General features: G+C 39.4%; 1 protein-coding gene across 1 annotated transcript in view; it reads left to right on the top strand.

Annotated features, from left to right (window-relative positions):
• Positions 1-27,176, top strand: part of CDON (cell adhesion associated, oncogene regulated) — a 104,440-nt gene that overhangs the window by 1,128 nt on the left and 76,136 nt on the right. The gene's annotated exons all lie outside the window — the stretch shown is intronic.

Raw genomic sequence — 27,176 nt, 5'->3', positions numbered from 1 at the left:
AGCTAACATGAGATTATTCTCAGGCCAGTGGCCAGCAAAAATGAAAGAGGCCAATTCTGTTTCCATGCCTCACTGGTACCATTGCCCTCAGACTCCCAGCTAACACCTGGTGTCCCTAAAGGGCAGTGTCACAGAGGGACAAGGTGGGAGGGGACCTGGGAAATAAATGGGTTTATTCTCAGTGTAATTCTAAGCATTTTATTACATTTTATAGCTCATTTTTTGAAAAGGAGTCTATTTTAGCTGAAAATGGGAGGGGGAATGTAGTTCAACTTGTAGGACAAGATGAAAGAAAAGAATTCTGGAAATTTTAAATTAGTGCTTAACTAGAAAGTATTCTTAGGAACCCAGAGAGGCACCAAATACTGTAGTTTCTGTTATACACATGTTGAAATAAACTGCCTCATACTTTAAGTTATATGAGAAGGATGGAGAAAACCTGTTTCATTTTGTAAAGACGTGCCCTGGGTGTGTGCTTGGCAGTGGGTAGAGCAGAAACATTTATATTTCTATAAAAAACACACAAGTACATATTGTTTAACTTTCATGCAAAAACTCAGATATAGTATGTGGAAATCTGTCTTTGTTTGAATAGTTTAGTCAACCAGGAAAATCAGTTACTAGAAGTACTGTGCTATTGTTTGTGTAGTAACTCACTTGGGATGCTTTGATTGATTGCTATGGTTCTCATCAACCTCCTCTTCTGTGGAAAGTACTTAAACAGCTCTGACTCTCAAGCCGGGAAGTACAAAGAACCCTTAGGACTTGGAACATACTGATCTAGCTTGTTGTAGGTTGGCTTCTAAAATCAGTCTTATCCTTTGCTTTCTTTGCAAGTGAGGAATTAAGTTCACTTCAAGATAGGATTCCCCCGCCCCCTGTCAGCAAGGTATATATAGATGCAGGCTTTGTGTGGAAACTTTTGTCATAGGGCTTTGCTCTAAAGTGGGCAGGTAAAATTTGTTGACCAGGTCTTCTGCTTTTCTCTTTTCCGCTTTGCCCTTAGGCTCTCATAACTTTCTAGACGATTTCATTTATGGGTTTGTCAAAATATAAGTTGAAGTAAAAGTTTTCTTCTCTAGGAAGGTTTCTTTTGCAAAAACTTAGACTAAAAACTGGTGATTGTGTCCAGGTATACCCTGGGAAAATGATTTCAGGAATTAAACATTATCTTAGGGAAATTAGACTGGGATAGGAACTTAAAAATAACTAATTGAAAAATTGGTTGTTTATAACATGTAATTACATTAGCTATGGCCTTGTAATTAGCATTTGTACTTTGCAGAAGGAAAAATAAGACAGCACATCACAAGAGCAGAGGAGTTGTCTCCAAGGTAGTCTTTCTTTAAGATATATGGTCTTACTACTTAATAGGAACTAATTAGATTAGAAAGAGAATTTGGAGTCTGGTTGCTAAATAGATTGCTTTGAAGGACTTGATTTTATGGTGATTTTCAGTTAGTGCTTTTTTTTTTTCCCAAGAAGTTTTGTTAATTGGATTAGATAATGTTTTATTGTTTTTATTCAGGATTTTATATTGTATGTAAATATCCTATTTATTTATAAACATTCCACTTATACATTTTTGTCGTGTATATGGTATTAATTTACTTTTAAGAGGCTGACAAGGAGGGCTTTGATTCTTCTCAATTAAACTTCAAAGATGGTATATGGAATATACTTAATGTCACTTTAAAAATATTGGATTACAATTAAGTGAAAAACTGGTTTGTTGGTTTGTTTTTTTTTTAATCCTTCAAGTTTTCCGTCATTGTTTGTGCTCTTTCCCCCATTGTCAGGCTTAAAACATACAGTATCATTGTCATCTGTCCCCTGAATAATGGTCCTGAGGTGATATTATTAATGTGGCTTTTTAAAATCAAACTAATTATACTTGCCTAAAAGAGCCACATGTGTGTGATTCTAGCTGCCTGGTGCCTTTTGAGAGCCCTGGAGACAAGCTAGTGAATAGAGCTGAAAATTCATTCTGTATTTGATTAAATGGAACAGACTCGCTGCTCCTTACCCCAGCAGGGGCTATGAGATCTCTTGATCCCCGAAGCGGCTCCAAGACCCTGGGAATAACATTAGCGAGCACCTGAGGAATTTCTGCCCCGCAGTGCCTTTTGTGTGTGTGTGTGTGTGTGTGTGTGTGTGTGTGTGTGTGTGTGTGTAGAGGGATTGGAGCTGAGTGGTGATGGGGTGGTGGAGGGAGGGGGCGGAGAGAGGCTACATTAGAAGACTCCATATGTTAGCAGATCTAAAATCAAGGCATGACTTAACAGCTTATCTTATAAGAGAAAACAGCCCAACCCGAAGGCAGATTGCTAGTCAGGACTCTCTTACGAGCAGGACTGTGGTGATGTGTTTTTAGCACTGAACTGAACGCCACTGTTAAGTACAAAAAGTCACTTCTCTGCTCTCCCTCTGAAGCACAAGCATCTACACGTTGAAGACTTGGTAAGTTTTCTCTGAATGATCTTTTGATAAATATATAAAATTGTGTTACAGTTTGGTCTTGCCGGTAAGGACTGATGTATTGTTCTAATAACTTTTTAAACTGAGGGCAAAATCAGACTTTTATGTGAAGCACATCGCTTTGCAGAGATGAAATGCTTGTTTGAATAGGCATATTTCACTTTTCGCTTTTGTTTTTATACGATTTCATTGCATTCTTGTTACATTATTGAAGGATTTAAATTCATTTAGGGTATATGTCTCTTTCCTGGTGTCTTATTGAGAGGTCTGATCTTTAGTATTTTTTAAGGCATTGCTTTGCAGACTTTGCTTGCAGCCACAAGTAAATGAAAATATATCTACCAAAAACATTCTATAAAGTCTTTGGAGCAAAATTTTTGAGAAACATGAGTGTGTCCTCCTCCCCAGCCACCCGCCCCCGCAGCTGCCCCAAATAATTTTTGGGTACAAACATTTTTCAGGATATTTGCCCAGTTTGTTTCTTGTGTACTTTTCCAGGAAGGGCAGTTCTGAATCTTGGATAGTATCATTAATCAATTTCCATATTCCAAGAAGAAAATTCCAAGTTAAAAATGAATTTGAATTCTGGTGCTAGTTTTCCACTGATGCAGAACTCAGTAGCGTATTTGCTGGGCAATTTGATAGATTTTGTTCCTGATTATAATCCTGTTGTGTGTCACAGTTCTCTCCATCCTATTACCATGTAGTCCTCTCCCAAATTCTCACAATACTGAGTGTTGGGAAAATAAAGAAGCCTTTTAGAGACTGTGTTTAATTTTTTCTCACCTTAATCCTAGCACGACCAAATTGAAAGGACCCTTGCATGCATTGGGGTCAACACTGCAAGTTAGCATTGTGCCAGTCTTGGTTCACAGGTTTTTAGTGGCTTTTGCTGTGTGATATATTTTGATGGCCAGAGATCATAAAAAACTACCCCTAAAGCACATTTTGTTCTGCCGAATATTGGTCGGAATGTGAATAGGGACTTCAGTTCTTGAGAGCTAGAATGATGTGCCTTTCAATCATAGGATTAAGGGACAGTGAAGTTCCTTGTATCTTACATCAGAGGGTAAAGAAATATACAGGTCATATGACTGAGCGTAGAAATATTCTGCTTACCGTTTTGTTGCTTGGAACTGTGTGGTTGATTTTTTTATATTACCCTACTACAAACAGCATTCAAAAGTTGATCTACAAAGCTTGCTTCTCAGCTACCTATTCTTGTTAGATACTCGCTCACCTTTTTTTATTTGGGGAAGTGAGCTTGACCGAAGTCTTGGTTTCCTCATCTGTAAAATGGGGATAACAATAGTATCTCTTACCATGGTTGTGGGGATTACATGGGAGAATGAAAGTAAATTGCTTGGGATATGCTAAAACTGTAACACGTGAGTGTTGGCTCCTATTACTTTTACTTAACTCCTTCTGTACATATTACTCTGATCCAGAGTTGGTTTAAGGACTAACATAGTAAGGAATTCTCAGAAGTTAGTAATCCTATGGGTACATGCAAGAGCTATAGATGTAATGTGCTCTTAATTTTGCAGTTGAACTGAAAGGTGCTTGGAAACAATGTTGCATTTTTCCTAGTTGATTGTGTGATATAAAAATGTACATGAGCGTGCAGTTAATGTACACTAAGTGCACAGCTGGATGAAGTTTTACATATGCACATATGGGTGGCAACTATTACCCAGATCAAGATCTAGAATATTTCTTTCACCTCAAAGTTCTCCTGGTGCCCCTTCCCAGACAACCCTGCCACCCCTATCAGGCAGCCACTGTTGCGCCTCATCTGACCATAGATTAGTTTTGCCTGTTCTCCAGCTATACTCATAAAAGTGGATTCCTATGGCATGTACTCTTTTATATGTGGTTTCTTGCACTGCTCATAAGGTCTGTGAGATTCATCCACGTTATTGTGTATGGTAGTAATTTGTGCTTTTTAAATTGTTACTTAAAGTTTTTGTGTGTTTTGAAATTGGTAGTAGTTCATTTTATCGGCACATTGGATATGTGGTCACTGGGAAAAAAGAAAAGGACACTTCTTCTCACATTATTTGAAAATCGGATCCTAGTGGCTAGCTTGAAAATTTACCATGACCTTATTTTTGTACATAAATATTAAAATGGGGTTGAGTAGTTGCTCTCAGTCATAATTACATAAACCAAACCTGTTGTTAACTGTCCTTCTGTGTGTGTGTGTTTAGAAGGGAAGGAAGAGAGCCCCAAAACAGAGAAGAAGGATCATCTAAGGTAGCTTATATCTTTTTGTGCTTAGGATTTAATGCCATAATCAATACTTAGAAACGTACAGAAGAAAGCACCAGCTAGCACTAGCATGAGAGTCTTAGAAGAAAACAAAATAACGTAATATTCTTTTGAAAACAAAAATACACCAAAAATGGAAGAAAGTGGAGTAGGATGTGATGCTACAGAAAAATTTTGAAGAACAGGGCTGCTTGCTTCAAGAAGAAGACTTTTGGCTACTAACCTGATGTGCTAAATAAAGTTTATTTCACCAAACAGTGAAACAAGAATGCAAGATGATGTTGATGAATTAGAAGGTTCTTTGTTTGTTTGTTTGTTCATTTTGAGGGAGTTGTGGTTGAGGTAAATAGTTTATTATATTTCTGTCCTTGGAAATGTTGATGAAGGATTTTCTGGGTGTCCTGCTGGAACACAAGCCACTTTTCTCCTTAGGAGACATTGTACTCTTCAGCTTTTGTAATTTCATTAAGTCTTATTGCTTCATACTCCTTGACACAAGGTCGTTCTTGGCATACAGCCACGTGCATGGGTGGCTTCCCCCGGATCCCAGAGGGGCAAGCTGACCCCCTTTCCTTCTTAAATCAGACCCTCGGTGGCCCAGATTTCGAGGGGATGGGGGTTGAAATAGTGATAAATGATTCATCTTCTGCCCTGTATGGGGTACTCAAGAGATGCAGATTTTGTTTCAAAAGAAGGGAGAACTGTCTGTCAAATAGAGCTGCCTCATGATAGAGAATGCTCTTTTGAGGGGACACGAGCCCCTGATTACTGGACATTTGCGAAAGACACTGGGGAAGGGATCTCTTCCTTGGGTGAGAGATTGGCCTACACGACCTCTGAGAGCCTTGCAGTAGTGAGACTCCATGAAATGGGCTTTTACTACGTAGTGATTCTATATAACCAATACATGCATGATTTTGGAGGGAGAAAAATGTGTCAAAAATGTCCAAACAGCCACTGAGTCCATACATTTTCTCAAACCAACCCGAGTTTAAAGTTGAGGACTGCCTCAGCTTGCTGGCTTTGTTCACTTTAAATGTAATTCTTCGTTTATATCACTAACAACTAAATGTCAGCTACTCTTTTCTTTCTTACATAAAGAGAAAATAGAAACTTCCCAGTATTCTACGTGTGCCAGCATCAGCAGTGATAATACTTTCCAAGTATAGTATTTGCTCCCTCTTGATGTAGGTACACATCTGAGAAGTTTCTTGAGGCCATCTGCTGGCCCAGGTGTATTTCTTCACTCATACAACAGGTGTACTGTAAAAATGAATAAATATACATCTTCTCTCTCTGCCTTCTCTCCTCCACCCTACTTTTCTGTACTTGAATTTCGAGAGAGAGAAATCACTCATCCTGGGGGGAGAAAGTGACTTATCCAAGCAAAAAAAACTGTATCTGGGATATTTTCTGAGGCCCATAGTTACTTAATCTAACCATGTACATATCTTGTATCTGTAAATATATGTTAACTCGTGTTAATAATTGATACTTAACAATGGCTGAAGGTAATGTAGAATCCTGAATCACTGAAATAATCTTTATTTTGTAAGCAGAAAAGTATAGTATACTGAGTTTACTGAGCTTTTACTGTTTTGTGTTCATGTACACATATAAATAAACCCTCCCTTGCCTCCCTGTAACGTATAAGCAGGTCTGCTCTGTTACCATTACCTTTTACCCCTCCAGCCACCTTTCCAAAATGGGAGAGGGGTGAGAGGAGATTTCAAATGTGTGACCAAAAAACCCAACTTTTGGTCTTCTGCTGAAACTGCTTCTGTGTCGCCTCCCTATCTCCAGTGGGGGTTTTGCCCCCACTCCAAATCATCCATTTTTCTCCGTGTTACCAGAGTAGGAATCTTCCTAAAACATAAATCCGATCATGTGACTGCTCTCCTTAAAGTCGATTTCTCCAGAGACCCTGAATCGCTCACTTATTAAGGCCCAGGTCTTCAGTGGGGTGTACAGGTGCTCTACCTACTGGATGCTACTGACGTCTTTAGCTACTTTGAATCACTTGAATGTACCTTGCTTTCTGTCTTGCAGGCTGGGAACTCTGTCTCTCCTTTGCCTGATACTGTATCATCATTGTTTACATGTCTGCTCATCCTCGTCTTTCTCCTTAAGGACAGATGATGTGTTGTCCCCTCTATGTGTGATCATCCCTCTCACCCCCTTACTCGCACTATGCCTAACGAGTACTAAATACCCAAATGGCTGAATGTATCCGAGTGGTAATCACAGTGCTTCTGAAGTGTCACTGTGCTTTTGGATTTCTTGGGGGCTGTTTTTTTTTTTCTTTTAATTTTTTTAAATGCTTATTTGTTATTTTTGAGGGAGAGACAGAGTATGAGTTGGGGAGGGGCAGAGAGCGAGGGAGACGCAGAATCTGAAGCAGGCTCCAGACTCTGAGCTGTCAGCACAGAGCCCAACTTGGGGCTTGAACTCACGGACCCCGAGATGATGACCTGAGCCAAACTCAGTTGCTTAACTGACAGCCACCCAGGTGGCCCTCTTGGGGGCTGTTTAAAATGATTTAATGAGTCCGGGGTGAATCCCAAGATTCTCCCTTTGTAGCGAGTTTCCAAATGGTGTTGATGATGTTGCCTGGACCCTAACTGTCCTCTCTAGACCCATGCGTGATTTCAACATACAGTCTGCTCTTAAAAATCCAGTGAAAGTGGTGCCTGGGCGGCTCAGTCGGTTCAGCTCAGGTCACGATCTCGCGGTTCATGGGTTTGAGCCCCGCGTCGAACTCTTTGCTGGCAGCTCAGAGCCTGGAGCCTGCTTCGGATTCTGTGTCTCCCTCTCTCTCTGCCCCTCCCCCACTCGTCCTCTGTCTCTTCTGCCTCTCTCTCTCTCTTTCTCAAGAATAAATAAACATTTGGGGCGCCTGGGTGGCGCAGTCTGTTAAGCGTCGACTTCAGCCAGGTCACGATCTCGCGGTCCGTGAGTTCGAGCCCCGCGTCAGGCTCTGGGCTGATGGCTCAGAGCCTGGAGCCTGTTTCCGATTCTGTGTCTCCCTCTCTCTCTGCCCCTCCCCCGTTCATGCTCTGTCTCTCTCTGTCCCAAAAATAAATAAACGTTGAAAAAAAAATTTTTTTTTTAAAAATAAAAAAAAGAATAAATAAACATTAAAAAAGTTAAAGTCTGATTCTTCATGTCAAGTTCAGGTAGACCACAGCTTCAAATAATGAAGATTAAAGAACGCTTTAGACAAAGAAAAAAAAAAGTTAACTGTCTCATTATTGGAATGTTTGCATGATATTTTAACGGTTTTTTTTTTCAGTTTTTGAGTTTTTTAGTGTTAAAAAATTTAAATGGATGAATTTTTAAAACGATTATATATATTTAAAATGTGTATTTTTCTCCTGTGCAACATTTGGTGTCTGGAGAGGTGATACCAAGTTTTGTCTGGTTTTAAAATACTCACTATCGCAGGTGTTCTCTCGGATATATAGGTACTAAAAAGTGCGATTCTGGCTTCTGTCTCTTGCCAGGGAAATGCCTGGCAGTTATTGGCTTAATGAGTAATTGTACACACGGCCTGCTTGGAGGTAAATTTGGCAAGGGGGACAGATGTTTAATGGATAAAATACTACTTTTATCAGGCCATGAAATTACTGTAGTGACATCAGAACTTGGCAGCCTCTTTTATTCCAATAAAAACAAAAATAGCATCGTAAGCTAGGGAGAAGACATTTTTCTTGTCCATTTATTTTGGCTTATTTTCATGGTTTTGGCCTCAGGGTGTGTGTATAGCAAAATAACAACACAGTGAGTAACCGGCAAGAAGAATTAGGGAGTGAACATAGTTTCAGTTGAAACGGCCATGCTGTTTATCATTCACCTCTGTTTCAATAATTTAAACTGTTCCTCTCAGTTTGGTGACTAGGAGAGTAGGAGGGGTGGGTATGAGGAACCCTCATCCATAAAGTGGAGTTAAACTTCATTATTTGCCTTGATATTATATAGCTCACGATGTATTGACAAAATCTGACAATTGGCTTATGAAAATAGTCACGTGAGGGTAAGTGTCTGGGTGTGATTACAAATGCGACAGTACAGTTTTGTAGAAAAGGTGCCATTTAATTCTTTTTATAAACCCTGGTAAAATAACATCGTGTTGCCAGTCAGTTCAATTTGATTGAATATAGTGTTTCCTCCCGCCCGTTTTCCCCTGTTCACTCTCGTCGGGAAATTAGATTGTTAGATTGTCACCATGACTTAGCGACCCCTCATATACCAGGATTTCAGTTTTGTGTCCAGGCATCTGAATAGCAGGTCAGTAGATCCTGGGACCACTCAATACTGAGAAGATACTTTTATTGTTCTTGATAGATTGTTAAACTCCTGAATAGAACCATACTAAAGTCTAACTATTACATTCTGTCCATGATTTACTTTGTGGGTTCGTCTTACTGTGATCACCTTTTTAAACAAGCTCATTTTATTTCTTTCATCAAATCTTGGATGTTCATCCAAAGTGGAATTACAAGTTTAGTTTTATAGTAAGGACTCTATAGTTCTGATGGGGTAAAGTATATTTCAAACTGTATTCTAAATAGATATTTCTGCTTAAGATGTATTTTCAAGTCCTGTTATAATCTGATTAGGATGGTTCTGATCTCTTTATCCGTTTGTTTGATTTCTATTTATTGATGATTAGGCATATTTTCTTTATTTATGGTCAAATCCATTTTGAGATTAAAACACATCAGAACTCTACCTTGAATTTCTAATTTCAATCTCTATTGATCATGTTTTAGATTATTTTGTGTTTGAATTGGGCTTTGACTGTAGACCTGTATAGGTCTTTCACATAATTTTCTTCTTACACTTCTTACATTTTGGAGCTAAGTTTTTTAAAGCCCGTGGCTAACAAAAACCAATTTGAGTCATTATAAGATGGGTTGTTAACTGTGGTCTCCTATTAGGCTAGCAAACACAGTTGTCATTATTTGTTATTTCTTTTGTGTTTGAGGATGCATTTTAAAATAGCTATTGTCGTAGTGGTTAGGTCTTAAAGTAATTTCACATTTGTTACTATGACAGCAGCCACAGTGGGGTTTTTAATCATACAATGCAGCTCGTGCAGAGATTGATATCAGCATTTTGTGGCATCAAATAAATTTTAGCCCAGGGATTTGACTACATACATCTTACTGTTGTCAGTAGGGGTCTCGTAGCCAGCTCCCAAAGTGGGTTTCTAAATGTGAACCTTCCAAGCCCTGGCTGTATCCCATTCCGCGGGAAAATAACAAATCGTTTTAAAGAGACATTGTCAGTGTTTTACTTATTTTGGGATTTCTCTTTGAGATAGGAGATTATCAGGGAAAAAAGATGAGGAAATGATTAACTCTGCAGGACAAAGATCAGATTCAGTGTTTTCTTAGCTGGCTGCGCATACATACAGAATACTTAATTAGCTGTGGTCACAGATGTCAGCTGGTCGTGGAATCAAATCAGCAGGCACCCCCTATCGAACTCCCATGGCCCTTCAACAACCAAGAAAGAGAAACTGAGTTTTCGGTTTTTCCTTTCTGCAATTCAGGCTTCCTACCACCCCCGCCTCCCGCCCCCTTCATGTGAAATGCAAGTTTTCTGGATAAAAAAAAAAAATCCTTTCGCTTGATATTTGGTACACAAAGGAAGTCCCCGTTTGCTTTGTGGAAGTTCTTTCTAATTCACTGAGAAATACTAACCTCTTCCGTATCTGATTTACCTGGAGCGGATGTAAACTCTGGCAGTTTAACAACAGGTGACGTGGTGACGAAGGAGTGACTGTATTGCTTTTGCAGACCAGGACTCTTGTCTGTCTGGTGTGCTGCAGCCTGGGAAAGGGAAGTGCTGTCCTGTGTGGGGTTGCAGTGGAGAACCACATCACCCGCCTTGCTCACTTAGCGCCTTGTGAAGTGTTCCAGCGATGATGACTCCTGCCTTGTGGTTCTTTTTATTCCAGACGCAGAATGATCTCCTCTTTCTGATGGTGGTGTGTGTTTGTTTTTCTGCTTAAATGTACGAAACAGTAAAATTGTCATGAGAGTGGAAACCATGAGGACAATACGTGATTGAGCATTAGGATCGTGTTTATGAGAGTTTTCATGTAGTTGAAAGTTAGATCTTTAACATATCTCTAATGCTGGGAAAGGAGGTTCTTTGAAACTGTAGTCATTCTTCTAAAGCTTAAATTAGATTATAATTGCACATTTGTCTGTGCTTAGGAAGAGAATAAAATACTTCTACGTTTTGTTTTGTTTTGTTTTCTCTTTGACATTTCTTTGACATTTCTAAACCACAGACTCTGCATTCTGGATTCTGTTGACCTCACGGAAGATATGGAAGTGAATTTTGCCTAAGATAAAATTGATTCCCTGGTGTCTTATAGTTTTGAACTCTTTCCTCTACAGAGGTTACTTTATTTTTATTTCTAGCCACAGGGATCCTTGCTTTCTAGCACATTTCTTTAAAGCAGGCGCTTGGAAATTTCTCTAACAGAATGTCCCAGCTGAAATGAAGTTTGGAAGCCCTTTCCAGTTCTGTGTAAAATCAGGAAAATAGCAAAGGAGCTTTTTTTTTTAAATTTTTTTTTTAACATTTTATTTGTTTTTGAGACAGGGAGAGACAGAGCATGAACAGGGGAGGGTCAGAGAGAGGGAGACACAGAATCTGAAACGGGCTCCAGGCTCTGAGCTGTCAGCACAGAGCCCGACGTGGGGCTCGAACTCACGGACTGCGAGATCATGACCTGAGCCGAAGTCGGATGCTCAACTGACTGAGCCACCCAGGCGCCCTGCAAAGAAGCTTTTTAGAAGTAAATCTCATTTTACATTTGCGTCTTTGTGGAATGAACATCAAATCTACATTGAGATGTTCTTTTCTCTTAATGGTTGTTCCATGATACCCCTGTATCCAAAACATGACGGATGATTATCAAGACATAATTTGGTTTTTCATTTCTTAGATTTGTTAGAAAATGAATTCAAGCTTTGCAGTTTTTTTTAATTTTATTTAAAAAAAATTTTTTTTAACGTTTATTTATTATTGAGAGACCGAGCATGAGCAGGGGAAGGGCAGACACAGAATCGGAAGCAGGCTCCAGGCTCTGAACTGTCAGCACAGAGCCTGACGTGGGCTCGAACTCACAAACTTCAAGATCATGACCTGAGCTGAAGCCGGGACACTCAACCAACTGAACCACCGAGGCACCCCTCAAACTTTGCAGTTTTACATGATGCTTTAATGCTGCTTTGACCAGTTGTTAACTTCTCTTTCGTTTTGTGTCACTGTATAAGGTTGGCTAAAACAAATGCTAACGCTAAAGCATTTAATGACAGCTAATTTGTATTATTTTGGTGAAAATCAAGCCAGTCGTTAACTGTTTAATGAAACAGCTTAAAAATGGTTTTGATGACAAGATCAAGAAGAAAGAAAAATAGACATTCTTAAAGGCAAATTTTGCTCCTCCTTCATTGGAGTGAAGAGTGAGTTGTGATAGCAACAGAGACCAGCTTCCAGTAAGAGGTGTGAGGCTGTTTATTTTCACTCTGGAGATGTATATACTACAGAAGGAAAACTCTGGCCTTGCTTAACCTAAGCAAGTCATTACTTATCTACGATCTGGCAAGCAATTTGATTAAAGTTGACAGAGCTCATATAATACCAGAACCAGGCCCTCTTAATGATTGATGAGGCTTGTCTGTAAGTCTTTTTTTTTTTTTTGAAAGAAGAGAAACTGAACAAGAATGAATACTTGTTCAGATCTCTAATTGCCCAGTATAAGCCAAGTCTATAATGTAGTTTTGTGTATAGTGATTAATATGTATTAATTTGTATGTTGTTTTAGGTAATGGTTAAATGGCTTTAAAATAATACTTTTATGTCAGCAGGTTAATTTGGCTTTTACATGATTAAATTCTTAAAATATTAGGGTTCCTGCCCGATATTTTTAACATCTTTTAAATAATGGTTTTCTTTGATGTTTCTTTGATATTCTTTAGTATAGTGGAAGTTTTAACCTATAATTTTCTTCTTTGTTCTCTTGTGAAATTGAATTGTTTGGAAAGTCTTCAGCTTTAATTTTAATTTTTCAACCCCTTGCTCTCTAAGGGTATGAAAATGATTTGGACAATTGTTAGAGCATATTTGGGCTGTGGGGTGTTGTGACTCATTTCTTTGCTGCATTACTTGTTTCTTTCCCAACAGACTGATACTAGGTGTGACTGGAATGTGCTGAATGTTCTTGCAACGCTTTACATCATTATTCTATGTAGGGTGCTTAGCTCAACTAATGAAGAGAATTGTTTTTTTTTTTATCATTCATATGCTGCTTAGTAGATGGTGGGCTACTAAGGACTGGCGGACAGCTCCCCCAACCCCACAGCTTGTTTTAGGTAAACTTAGCATGTGGAATTTCCATTAATGGAACAGTTAAATTGAGAATGAATTAGTTTTCTGTAAAATTCTGGGAATTTTTAGGCATCGTATCATAGGGGTTTGGATGAGGGTAAGCTCTAGAGAGTGAGTACCTGGGGTCAAAGCCAGCTTGCACTACAGTCTAGTGACATGGCCTCCCTGTGCTTTGGTTTCTTCACCTGTATAATGGGAATGAATGATAGCTCATCAGGCTCTTGGCCATCTCATTTTAGTGTTCGTGTGATCAGGTAGATGGTTCTCGAGGGCGGTGTTGCTGCTCTGATTGTTATAATTGCTATCGGTGAGATGGGCTCATATCCACAAAAGGGGGTATTATGGTGACACAGTGAATTAGAATCAAATGAGTGGGGATTAAACTCTGGGGAGCCACAAATGGGGGAATACGCTGGAATTGGTTATATGTTTTTGGACTGGTTAGAACCCAGTGCATAGCAAAGAGCGCAGTTGGGTGAGTATTGAGCTAATACTCAATTAGCTCAATTAGTAAGAGCTAATGGGGAACTTTTGGGAACATTCCTTTGACTTTCCAAACAAGTGAACACCATTTGACTCTCTTGTTCCACATGTTCAATTTTGTAACTTTGTGATCTCCCCTTCTCCCTTCTTATCTCCCCAAACTCAGTGTAAACATACTTCAGTTTAATACCAAGAAAATAAAATTTATTTTGTGAGAGATGTACTTCATACCTACCTTCACTGACATGTTCTTAGAAGCAAGGACTATTGTTGGTACACTTTGCTAATTTTCTGTTGATAATTTCCCCAACAAATGTTTTTTCTTTTATAACTTTTTTAATGTTTATTTATTTTTGAAGGGGAGAGAGACAGAGCGTGAGCAGGGGAGGGGCAGAGAGAGAGGGAGACACAGAACCAAAGCAGGCTCCAGGCTCTGAGCTGTCAGCACAGATCCCGATGTGGGGCTCAAACTCACAAGCTGTGAGATCATGACCTGAGCTGAAGTTGGACGCTTAACCGACTGAGCCACCCAGGCGCCCCATCCCCAGCAAATCTTCTTATCTATGGGAAATCCCGGTGTTTTCTGGAATTCTTATATGTATACTTAAATAATGAGCTTGACTCTTACGTCCTTTTAAATTTGTTACTTTTCTTTTGGGCTTACATATGGTCAGAACAGATAAACACTTAACTGGGATTGGTAGCATTAAAGACCACCAATAAAGTGCCATCCCCAAGTTGTTTCCAAGAGAGAAATAGAATAGATGTGGAATCATCAGATGCAAATATTTGACATGGAGATAGGCCAGTTATGCACACTGTCAGTCCCACCCCGGCCACTCCCCTATTTTGTTTCTAGTTGGCCGGCTTAAGTATGTTGCCCTCAAGTGACTGTTGAAGATCGAAGTTTAGCGGTGGAGGTGCATCCAAAAAATTGAACAGGGGATTGTGGAACCAGAACATGACAGGTGGTGGGCAGTCTTCCCTTTTTGGCTGGCCATTCCCTCTTTATCCGTAGGGTTTTTTTTTTTTTTTTTTTTTTTTGGTTGTTGTCCACAGTGACAGTAATAATGCTTCAGGAAGGAGGCACTTATGCATTTTGTTGTTGTATTCTTTCAGTTAAGCGCTGAAAACTCCATCTGTTTTCTTCTAGTCCACTGGTTGGCCTCATTATTGTATTTCTATCACTGGAATCAGGGTTTTCAGGGAAACACGGTAATTTTTGTAGTGATACTGAATGCGTTTGCAGGAGAAAACGTTGTGCCACAACTCTGCAAATGCGCAGACTTTAAGGTATTCCCAGGGGTGCCTGGGTGGCTCAGTCAGTTAAGCATCCGACTTTGGCTCAGGTCATGATCTCATGGTTCGTGGGTTCGAGCCCTGTGTCAGACTCTGTGTTGACAGCTGAGAGCCTGGAGCCTGCTTCAGATTCTTTGTCTCCCTCTCTCTCTGCCCCTCTCCCGCTCATGCTCTGTCTTTCAAAAATAAATAAATATTAAAAAAAAAATAAAAAAAGATATTCCTTCTGGGTCCTATAACATAGAGTATAAAGCTTGGTTGTGTTGCATTTATAGAGTTTTCTTAGGGTGGTGGTCTTGGTGGCTTTGGAGGTAGGTGGCATTTATAGGATTCTTTTAACTGTTTTGATTTGGGGGACTGTGAATCTTGTATTTGAAACTGTAATTCTTGTTCTATCCCCCAACCCCACTCTCAACTCAGATTTGCAGGGATGTGTGTGATCAAGGAAATAGCTGTGTGTTTGATTAGTGAACATAGTGTCTTAACTGAGATGATAATGTATTTTGCTAAAAAGGGGTCAGCGCTCAAACTTTGTCAAAGGGCAAATTCTTATAAACTATTACTGATTAAATGATTTTTATTACGAATCTCTTAATTATATGGAAAAGAAACTAGATGCAAACTTCTTGTAAAACTAAAATTTACAAAATAAATATATTACCACAAAACCAATATAATTCAAAAATGTAAAATCTTTAAAACATTTTTTAGATTGTCAGTATTGTAGAAAGAAACTTTTGCTTGTTTTATATTTCACTTGCTTATTTCATATGATTGTTTTAAAATTTTAAGCGTGATTAGTACGGTTTTTCTTTTTTTAATAATGACCTTGTTTTTAACTACTGGTCCAATATTTTGTGGGCAATCACTTTAAAAGTGCACTGCTATATATATAGTACTGAGCAATTAAACAACCCATTCAATGAAGTGTTTGTGTGTATTAATATTTGCTTATTGCCGATGAGCCAGAGTGATAGGGGATCTTTGTAATTTGTGTGTTCATGATGTTGTATAAGGCTGTGTGCCATGACATGCTTTTTGAGTTTGTCACACTTAGGCCGCCATGAGCTGGAAGATAATTCACATCTGCTTTTCCTCTTACCTGTTTCAGAACTTCCTTTGTACTCTGTATTCTGTAACTTCATGTGACTTTCACATGTCACAGACATGACCCAAAAACACGAATGCAAATTAGGCACTGAAATCTTGTGTCCTGCCTTCATTGTCTGGCTAATGATTCACAGTAAGTTTACAGTAATTGAGTTCCAGAAGCGCAGAAACACAGTGAAATTTATAAAAAATAATTTTCGTCCCTCCGACAATCATTTCGCAGATTAAAATCGAGAAAGAGAGAATAAAAGTTGCTGGAGCTTGAAAAAATTTAAAAAAAAAAAAAGAGAAAGAAAACTAAAACCTGATAGTTTTGAGAATCCCTCCAGAATGGGAAGTGACCGTGGATTCTCACGGACATCAATGGACATAAAACCGGATTTCTACTCAAGGCCTTTCTTTTAATTAGGAAGCTGTAGGTAGAAAGGGGTAAGAGGTAAGCGTAGGCCTGGGATTGCCCTGGGTTCAGATGTTACCCCTGCCCTTTACAAGCTCTAGAATCTTGGGGAGGTTACTAGAGTTTTCTTCTTTACTGTTACCTCACTTGTAAAATGGAAACAATACCCATCTTTAGGAATGTTGTGGGGATCAACAATAATGCATGTAAAATCTTTCACCAATAAACTTAATAATTGGTAGTTGTTATCCTTTAGAATAATTAATTTCATAAGACAGCTGTTTGGTAAGATGTACAAGTAGATTTACTTTCACACACAGTAAAGCCAGTTAACTCCCTGCCTAGTGGAAGCAAGAGGCAAGGGTGGGGTAGAGTATCAGAATTATTTGGCAAGGTTTTTCGTGCTGCACATAGAGCCCCGCCTCCTTAAATCATTTCCAAGTGACCTACCATCACCACTGGGACTGGATCATCGCTCTTTGGTGCTGGGGCAGAAAGATGACAGATCTACTGACTGAAGCATTTGAGTCTTTCTCCGGTAACTCGGACGTAGTAAGTGCTTATACGACCTTTTAAAATCTTAATTTTATAAATACGTATAAAGACAAACATTTGTTTATGCAGATAAATCAGCGAGTTGATTTTGTCCGGTATCGACAGGGAGTGACTAATCCACCTCATGTGTGTATAAATCAGCATTGTGGCATTTTGCTTAAAAAATGTGCTTGTTTTCCTTAGGTATTTTTTTTGCCAAATTCAGTACTTTAAAAAGTGTTGGCAAGAGGTAGGACAGATTGACTCGATAGTTTTAAGGGAATTTATATAACTCTCTGTGGTTTCACCCAATGAATTTGGCCAGTACTGTCTAAGTATGTTTGAAACACCTCCTTGAGAGTTATCTTCCTAAATTTAATAACAACTTTATGTGGCAGGATTTTATTTACATGGTTTTGACCTTACAGAAATTCATGCCACATTGCAGGAAACATGAGTATGTACAGTAAGAAGCCCTGATGTTTTCGTCTGTAATGCCAATCTCTGTCATAAGTATATGAAGTCTTTTGTTTTAGCTACAAACCCTTCTAACTGTAGTAAAAGCAGAGAATTGCATTTACCTATTGTTGGCCCTATGCCTGTATGACTTTCAAGTCCATGGTGAATGTTTCTGCGGACTCTACTGGGTTATTTCTGTGGGTGAGCAAAGTGATAATAGTGCTTCTGATATTGTCGGTAGTATCCTTTTCTCTTCAGGTTGAAAAGAACTTTTGATAACATCTTTTATTTACTGTCTTCTCACTTTTGCCCGTGGCTTTTCTGTAATGCTGTGTCCTGCACTGTGTTAGTCATTTGGCTTAAGTGCCTATCACATTATACAGCACATAACTATTAGCTATTGATTTAAAAAAAATTGACATAATAAAAAATAGGAAAATATGGGTGTTCACTTCCATCAAAGACCAAATAAACTCAGTGAACAGGTCATAAAGCGTTAGTGTTGATTGTCTTAAACTGCTATTTAGGAGTGGGACACTATTCTTGTATCTTCTCTTGGCTTACTAGAATGTTTTTAAGCATATTAAATTAGTAGTCTGTGAAATAACTTCATAATTCACAGGAAACATTGCTGGGTTTCTCTCAATGTACATTCATTCATTCATCGACATTTGTTAAGCACTCATTTTGTGCAAGAAACTTCCCAGGTATGGTACATAGTGGTGAGCAAAATAGACCTGGCTCCTTCCCCTCATGGAACTGACAAACTAGTGGTTAATCTAGGTCAGGTACGAATTTTTCACATTTATGTGACCTGTAAGTATCTAGCCTAGTTCTTTTTTTTCACAGTATAAAGAGTCAGATGAAGTCAAATTGTGCACGTTCTCTTCAAGGAATCCTCCTTGGCCATAATTTTGACCCGGGGGAAATCAGGTTAAAATGAAAATCAAAGCCATTACCGAAGAAGGAAAGAAGTTTTAAAGCATGAAGTTTTAGAGCGGTGTGTGGAGAGAGTAATGGATTTTTTTTTTTTTTTAGTTGAATGTAGGGATGTATACATGTAAATTTCCTGCGTCTGAAACACCGTTTTCCTAGCAGGGTCTAAAAGTTTGACCTATTTTGGAGGGGGATGTTACTAATGAAGAGAAGGGATGACACTCTGGTATCAGAGGGGTATCTTTGAGTGGTAGAAGCCTGTCAATACCAAGAAGATTAAAAATGCTGTTTTAGGGACATTTGTTGGTTGAGATTCAGGATGAAAAGCTATGGGGATGTCTGTGTTCAATGCTCCATTGGGGGGTGCGTGATTTAGCCTATATTGTAACCAAAGGTTGGTATTGACTATTATACTATATGTATATTATAATATACTATGTAACAATTATGTATACTATGCTTGTAATACATGACAGATGATAATATATATAATAATATTAAATATACTGAGTTAAGACAATGAAAACTTAGGTCTATTGATTAGTTGTTTCTCAACATCAGTCTTCAAAGCAGCATAGTTTATAATGAAGATTTTATATTTGGAGTAAAATGAGGAACAGTGGACCAAAAGACATGTAGTGATTGCTTTCTACAGCTAAATTTATTATGAAACTATGTTTTGCCTGCCTTTTTGCTCTGTTCCACTGAGATGATAGTGGATGGCAGTTTTTAATTTGTCTAAAAAAGTATTCTTGGCGAATGGTTGGCAGGCTTGCATGGGATCATCCAGGTGTATTGCCTTAGTTTTCAGTATCACTGGTTATTGAAATCCGAATTTCTGGGAACCAGTGCTGTAGATTAAACCTAGTAAGTTGTCAGTATGCAGTCGTCTGTCCTGGGATGTGGCTTCTTTGCCATTTCTCGTGCCAGATGTTTGTCTGTGAGATACATGTGCCCAAGGGTTGACGATGCATCAGCATCAAGGAGGGTTCCCTTCTTGCCACAACCTTAAGTTGGCTTTTTATCTTTCTCTAAAAGAAATAGAAATGCCTCACTTGGTTTTCAGTGCACCTTCATTGTTCCCTGTACTGAGGTCAGGAGGCAAGCACCTAAAAGTCTCTCTATATAAAGGCTGCTTTTTAGATGTTTTATTGGTACTGCTGTTGGTTATTTTAATTAGTAGTATGTTTTATGTGCGCCCCGAGGCTGTTCAAGCAAAGAATGTAATTCAAATAAACAAAATAATATCTGATGTTTTGGAACACCCACACCTGCCATCTGGGCCTTTCCTCTTAAGGTAGACTTACTTAGGTTGGCAGGGAAGCTAGGAAGAGAAAAAGGAGATGATTATGTAGAGTTATGAAATGTTTTAAATGTAAATTCTTGGAAAGCTTGATAACCCAAGTGTTAAAATTGGGAAGGCCATTTTCTTCATAAGCAGTGGTTGAAGATAAATACTGAGTGTTCACAAGAAGACCAATCTTTTCCATTGTTTTACATGTTCCTAACAACTTTTACATGTCTCTCTAACAGTGTTTCCAGAGTTCTGCGAGTACCTTAGAGATAATTTGACTGTAAAACGGTGAAGGACACTTTCATAATGCAAGAGCATTTGCCAGGGAAATTTCTCCAGTTTTTTTAGTTGGATATGAAATAAAGGGGCCACCTCTATAGGTTTTTACAATGAAATCGTAAAATAGTCTCCGACTAAAATAACGTGTAAAAAATTTTTCTTTTCAACTTAGCTTTTTTTTTTTTCTGAGTTAACACAAATACTCTTTTTCTGTTTGCAAACTGAAGTGAGCTATATATGCTTTTGACTTAATTTTTAGAGCTGAAAATGTGTTGATTTTGGATACCTTGGCTGGATTCCCCCCCACCCCCACCCCTTTCCCTCTTTCATTAAGTGCAGTCTTTTTTGGAGTTTGCCAGAGATGAGGCAAAACTTGTATAAGAGTTGCACCTGAGCTTTTAAGTGTTTTTTTTTTCCCCTCACTTAAACACGGCACTTGTAAAAGGTTTGTCATAGAATCCTAAAGCTGGAAAAACTTACGTGGTTCTTTTCCCCTTTACAGACAGAACCTAAGCCACACTAAATTAGCAAATGTTCTACCTGGCTGACATTCTCTAGGAAAAAGAAATATATCCATTTGGAGCACTAACTTAATTTTTAAAAAATATATTTAAAATATATTTATTAAAATATATTTAAATGCCTTATAGTAGTTTTTAAACATAATATTTTAAAAATGAGGGCTCCTGTCACTTCTTGAAACTTTTTTATACCTCAAAAATAGTTTTAAATGCTATTGTTTATATGTAATCCAAGAGTTAAAGATGCCAGAAACTTAGGAAATGAGATCATGGTAGTCCCTATTGTGTTACTCTACTTTTTGCCCCCCGCCCATCTTTTTTTCCCCAGCTACCTTGAATATAAGCATGCAGTACATTTTTGTTGTGTAAATGAATGGGAAACTGCTTTTTTTTGTGTTTTTAGGCTGCAGATTCCAACTGTACTCACAGTCTGGCTTAGAAAATGGGTCAAGTGAAGAGATTTTAGACTATTAAGCTAAGGATCCAACCCACAACACTTATAATTCCAAGACCCACATTAATCATGTCATTGTATAAACAGTGAAGCTGTAACTCTCCTGTAAATCTCACCAAAACAAAACAAAACAAAATGAGACAAAACCCCCCTCATGTTGTTCATAGAAGCCAATGATGACAAGTCCTTAAAAGTATAGGGTCTATAGATGTATCAGCATATAAATTGTATTCTACACATGTAAGGTGTTGCTATGTTGTGTGTATAGGAAACGTTGAATACAGTGTAATATAAAAAATTTTAAGAAATAATACCAGAACTTGTATGTCTAAGTCAGAATCTGTAAGCTGTGTGTTCAGTCTCACATTGCTGTTATGCCACGAAATTTGGAGTTCCTTTGGAATTATCTTTACTGGTTATAGCACTGTAAAAAAAAAAAATGGTGTTCTTGATTTATTGGGAAATAGCCACTAATGAATAAATTTGTCGATAATGTTGGAGTTAGGACACTATAGTGTTAAACATCAGATGTTATCATAACAATGAGAATGGTTTTTACACCTGGTTTACACATTGTCACTGAAAATATTTAACAAAGGATTTTCATAACGGTTTTACACAGAGGAGTGTCACTGGAATAAGTTGATGTGTCTTCCAAGTTGGGTCAGTCTGCTACTATGGTTTTCCCAGTATTTTAGTGTGTGTGTGTGTGTGTGTGTGTGTGTGTGTGTGTGTGTGTGTGAGAGAGAGAGAGAGAGAGAGAGAGAGAGAGAGAGAGAGAGATTTCTGTTTCAATGTGTCATTGGATCATTTCACCATCCTATTTACTGTTGCTTAACTTCATGTCGAAATGTAGCCACTGTTATTTTCTACATAACGCTGGTGGCCAGCTTTGCTTCATTTCTGGTAGACAGGCTGTGCCTAAGGCTACATACAGCTACTTCTTTGGCTGCTTCTTTGGACTAAAAGGATATGCCATTACTGTGCTGTGTTTACAAAGATACCATGATGTTAATTGATTTTTCTATTTTCTAGTTCATCGGGGCATTGTATCTTGAGCATTTCTTTGACTTTAACTGCCTATCAAAGTTTTCTGGGGCTGCAAGTTTTCTTCATACAGCCCAATGCGTATTTTCACGTTTCTATAGACTTAACAGTCCACTTGAGGTAATTAGGTACTGACTACATAGTAATCTATGATTGGCTTGTATGTCCATTTATGAATGTGCTTGAAGAGTCCTATTATCAATGCACGGTCAGTCTTCCATGGTACTATGACAGCTTTGATGAAGCTGTGTCTGATCTAATTCCTGTCACTAGTTGAACAAAGCAGGGGCGCCTAAGAAATCCAAACTCCTTCGGTTGTTTTATGCAGCCATGGTTAAAGATGGAATGAAGTCCTTGGAAACCAGTGTCACTATGTTCCAGGTCGCTAGGAAGCTTCCAGCTCAGCAGGTAACATAATATAAAAGTCATTGTGATGGAGATCCCTTGCCCAGCCAGCGTTGATTCAAGTTTATTTACAGCACAGATATTTTTCTTAGATTTCTAATTTTTTCCTTATTTTGCTATGTCCTAAAGGTTTAATTGTATACAGTAGAATATATTTCATGGAAATGAATTTCTCCTTGAGGTTTTATTTCCTTGTTATTAAAATGAAATCTAAACCAAACCCCTGAGGGCGAGTCTTTTGTAACAGCCAGGGAAAAATTTGTTTCATTTGGTAAACTCTGAGCAATGCCCTGGACATAATAACAACTATATTAAATTTATTACCCAACACTCCTCTAAAGCCCCCTTTCAAATGCATTCATATTCCTCCTCCTCATCCTTCATCAAAACAAGTTAGCCGAATGTCTGTCTGGACCTTTGTAAGATCAGTCTGTTCAAGTTTAACTAGTTCTTCGCAAACTTAAACATTTTTGCTCTTAGCTAGCTTTTGTTTTGTGGTTACCATAACCCTATTATTTTTTTCCCCGTGAAGCCAATGCCAGTGACAAGCTTGAAAATCTACTGATTCGTGGCAAGTGTTGACTCTTTGGTGCCTGCAAAGCAATCCTTTTGAAACTTGCTGTATTTTGTCTTTTTAATAATCTCTCCCAAGTCTCCTTGGAGAATTTCGCTGTTTGCAGCTGTGTTTTAGAATATTCATAATGCTCCTGTCCAGTTCACGGTGGGTGTCAGAATTAGCCTGTTTCCGTGATTTTTGGTTTCCTGTGTTCTAGAAGCAGGAAGAAATAGGCTGTTTGAAAGACAGTGGAACAGGAACACTTGACTTTTTTAAACACACAAATACTGTGAAGAGACCTGAAATCCACACTCAGACCCCTTCTCTTTTGGAGCGTAATTAGGACCACGCTGACTCCCATTGCTGGCAGCTGCTCACTGTTGCCTTTTTCTGCTGGTGACCTTTGATCTCTGTGACCTTTCCTGGGGTTAGTCCTAGGCCCTTTTCATTGTGTTGGAGCCGAAGTGGCTCATGTGGAGTTGATTATTTCTTTGCTCATTTGGCCTTTTTGGTGCCATAACTCCAAGTCACTTCCATTTTATCCCTCTACATGGTCCACAGTGAAAGGAAATGCTTTTGCAGACAGCAGGATCAGGTTGTACGCTTGGCCGACTCGATGGAGGCCCTGGGGACGTGGGGGGAAGGGTTGTGAAGCCTGTAGGTGTCAACAGTTTGCGAGAAGTTTGATCTGAATGATGGTGCGATCATCACCGTGCGCATAAAATGGGCACCGTGAAGAGCTGCGTTTCGTACGGAGGGGTCTGAGTTCTGGTAAGAAGAGATGGCCGCAAGTTACTGATGTGGACCTGGGTGTTTGATGTCCTGCAGCTCTACGTTTGTAAGATTTATATGTTCTTCCTACTGCCTCCGAGCTACTTGGCAGGTCAGAGCATGCATCATCGTCAATTGCACATGACTGCTCTAAGGGATGCTTTCATTTCTAAGAGAAGGAGACTAACCCCCGTAGATTAACATGCTATTAGATGGCGTATTTGCTGCAGCTGGACTGAGGAGAGCACTTTGCTGCTTTTCCTCACCTTCCTCCTGCCCCCACCGGCTCCTCCAGTGAAATCACTGAAAGATGGGTGACAGCTGTTACTCTCATTTTTTGAGGCCCCGCGTGTACAGCGTGAGGACTGTCGCGGATCAAAGGCTGGAGCGATCATGAAGGAGTCAGCAGTTGAGGAATGCGTCTGATCACCCTAAACCGTAGTACCTTTGAAGGGTATATGTGTGTGAAATTCGGTGACATTTTGAAACTCATTTTTAAGAAACCCGAGCGTCCGTCCCTATTTCATCCCCATTTTCTTTTTCGTTTTAAAAGTTTGTGTTCATGGTATTGATAAGGTGGATTATTTTGAATGAGGAATTGCTACTCCTTCCAATGTAGTGGATTTTTTTTAAAATAAGGATTAAAAGGGAGCACCTCCTCAAAAGGGAGCACAATCTCGTCTCTCTGTTACTGTCCCCCTCCGATCTCTGAAGCACTTCAGGCTTCTTTCTGTGCCTACTCGGCCTCTTTCTTGGAGTTCCACTTATGCCCAACCCAACTCATTTTCTCTACGCCTTACGGGATGCACTCTGCATTCACGCTGCCATCAAAACAGCGACAACAAGCCGTGGAAAACCCTGCTGCTTCTCGTGTATTTCCTGTGCTTAAGTGAACGCATGTCAAGCACTCACTCACTTGTCCAAGTAGAAATCTGAACAGCAGCCTTGTTCTTTTACTTAAGGTCAAAGCACTGGGGAGGGGAAACAGATGAGTGGACGTTAGTGAATTCCAAAGATGTCTAAGAGACCGGTTCTTTCCCAGTCCAAATCCTTCACTGTTAAGTTCTATCAATGCCACCTCTTAATAACATCTGGTAAATATGTCCATGTTGAAAAAATTTTTAAAAATCTTTTAAATCTATCCCCTGGTATTTCTCTAGTACACATCTCCACCCTCATTCGCCAGGGCCTTCTAACTTCTCTTCCGTCCCTCGGCCATGCTCCACGTTGCAGCGTAAATGATTTTTCAAAGGCACAAGTCAGATCTTGTCCCTTGCCTGCTTAGGAGCCATTAGTACTCCCCTCTCATGATAAAAGCTGATACCTTGACCTGATTTCTTTTCTTCTGTATGCTGCAGCTTCTGCTTAACTACGCTGCCTTACCTGCTACCCCATATTTCCTCCTCTTATCTGCAGCCATACTTCCTTACTCTTTTTTTATTATTATTTATTTTTTAGAGAGAAAGAGACAGAGCATGAGCAGGGGAGGGGCAGAGAGAGAGGGAGACACAGAATCCGAAGCAGGCTCCAGGCTCTGAGCTGTCAGCACAGAGCCCTATGTGGGGCTCAAACTCACAAGCTGTGAGATCATGACCTGAGCCAAAGTCCAACGCCCAACCGATTGAGCCACCCAGGTGTCCCTCCTTACTCTTTTGTTAAATGTTTATTAATTTATTTTGAGAGAGAGGGAGAGAGAGTGTGAGAACGGGGGAGTGACAGAGAGAGAGAGAGAGAGAGAGAGAGAGAGAGAGAGAGAATCCCAAGCAGGCTCCACACTGTGAGTGCAGAGCCCGACACCGGGCTCTATCTCATGAACCGCAAGATCATGACCTGAGCTGAAATCAAGAGTTGGATGCTTAACCGATGGAGCCACCCAGGCGCCCTACCTCCTTGCTCTTTCTAATTCTGCACACACATCGCTCTTTATGTTTTGGAGTACCACCTCCCCTTGCTTTTCCTCTCTCCCGCCTCCCAGAGCCCTCTATCAATTCTCCTGATCATTGTTTCTTCTGAGGTGTCTTCTTAAACCTTCTCTAAGTCCAGGTGAAGTGACCCTTCTGTGTTTCCTGCAGCATCTCTGCTTTGGTCTGTGGCTCAGCCACCTCCCCCCCTCACTTAACTACTTTAATTCTTGAAAACCTCTATTCCCTAAAAGCTTTACCTCTTAGCAAAAACCATTTCCTTGATTTTGATGGGAAAAAATAATCATGACGTATTCCATCCCAATCCAAGATAGCCACGGTTTTCATGGATGGAAAAAAAAGTCAACTGAGCGATAAAAACAAATTTGTTTAAAAAAAATTGTACAGGTGATAAACAGTATTTTGAAAGTAAATAAGCACAGGATGTTCTTAAATACAGTGCAGTGAGTTTACTGTGCTCAACCAAGGAAGAGAAGACTTGAGGCTGGTGGCTGGAGGAGGAGGACCATGAGGAAGTCCTCCTCTCGAGACAGTGGAGAGACAGGAAGTTGACTTTCAGACAATGAGTCTTTTTAAGGCTCACAGTGGTCTTCACTTACATTGCACTTAAAAGCTTACGGTACAGAAAAACACTTCATGGCAAAATAAAGGCTAAACATGGGAGTGCTCCCCAACTCGCAGAAATGGTGCTCACAGCGCAGAGAGATTAGCAGAAAATGCTCACCGATCTCCCACTCACATGGCATCTGTACACAGAGCACAGTGTTTTGGGTTCATCCAAACACAGCAGGCCATTCCAATTCTCCTGTATGATACTTTCCGACTAAACACTGTGGGGTCGTGTAAACTGGTGGGTGTGTCTTTGCCCGAAGCTGTAATATCGAAGTACTCCTTTTTTTGCTTCTGATTGAAAAAGTTCTGACGCTGAATAAAAAGCCATCCAAAAAGTGAAATAACCACAGGAGCCGTTGTGGCAAAAATGTTAGTCGTTCTGTTAGGTGAGTCTGTGTTTGGGTGGCTTCTTAGTTGTCCTTTCCCTCACGCGACCATGAACCTCAGGGAGACAGACGTCCTATCTGTCTGTGGCTGAGTTCCCAGCACAGCCTGATGTAATATTTGTTGAATAAAAGATGGGTTCCTCCGCTTTGAACTCTGAATATATTTCACACGCTCATTGCACTTAATGATACTTTGTTCCAAAGCCAATTATGATTGTGCCCTCTTTTCTCAATTAGGCTGCAGAATCCTTTAGTTCAGGAATGATGCCTGATGCCTGCCTCATCTTCCTGATCTTTGTACCCCTTGTAGGTTCTTGCCCAAAGTAGATTCCCTATGTATGAAATTCTTTGATTGGATGAATGTCTCGTAGAAAAGGTAGGGTTCTTTGAGAAGTCTGTGTAGAAAATGGTATTAGCTGCTTAGGTAAATTATTCAAATATTCAGAATGAAGAAAACTTTTATGGGAGATTTACAATTTGATGTGATTAAGGTCAGGGTAGCTCAGTGGGCTGGGAAAAAGAAGTGTATGTTTGACTTCCATAATTGAAA

The sequence above is a fragment of the Lynx rufus genome, unplaced genomic scaffold (assembly GCF_022079265.1).
Source record: "Lynx rufus isolate CCGP_SWC_20201006 ecotype Redwood Valley unplaced genomic scaffold, mLynRuf1.p SCAF_9, whole genome shotgun sequence".
NCBI lineage: Eukaryota > Metazoa > Chordata > Mammalia > Carnivora > Felidae > Lynx > Lynx rufus.
This window is presented reverse-complemented; position numbering and strand designations above follow the sequence as displayed.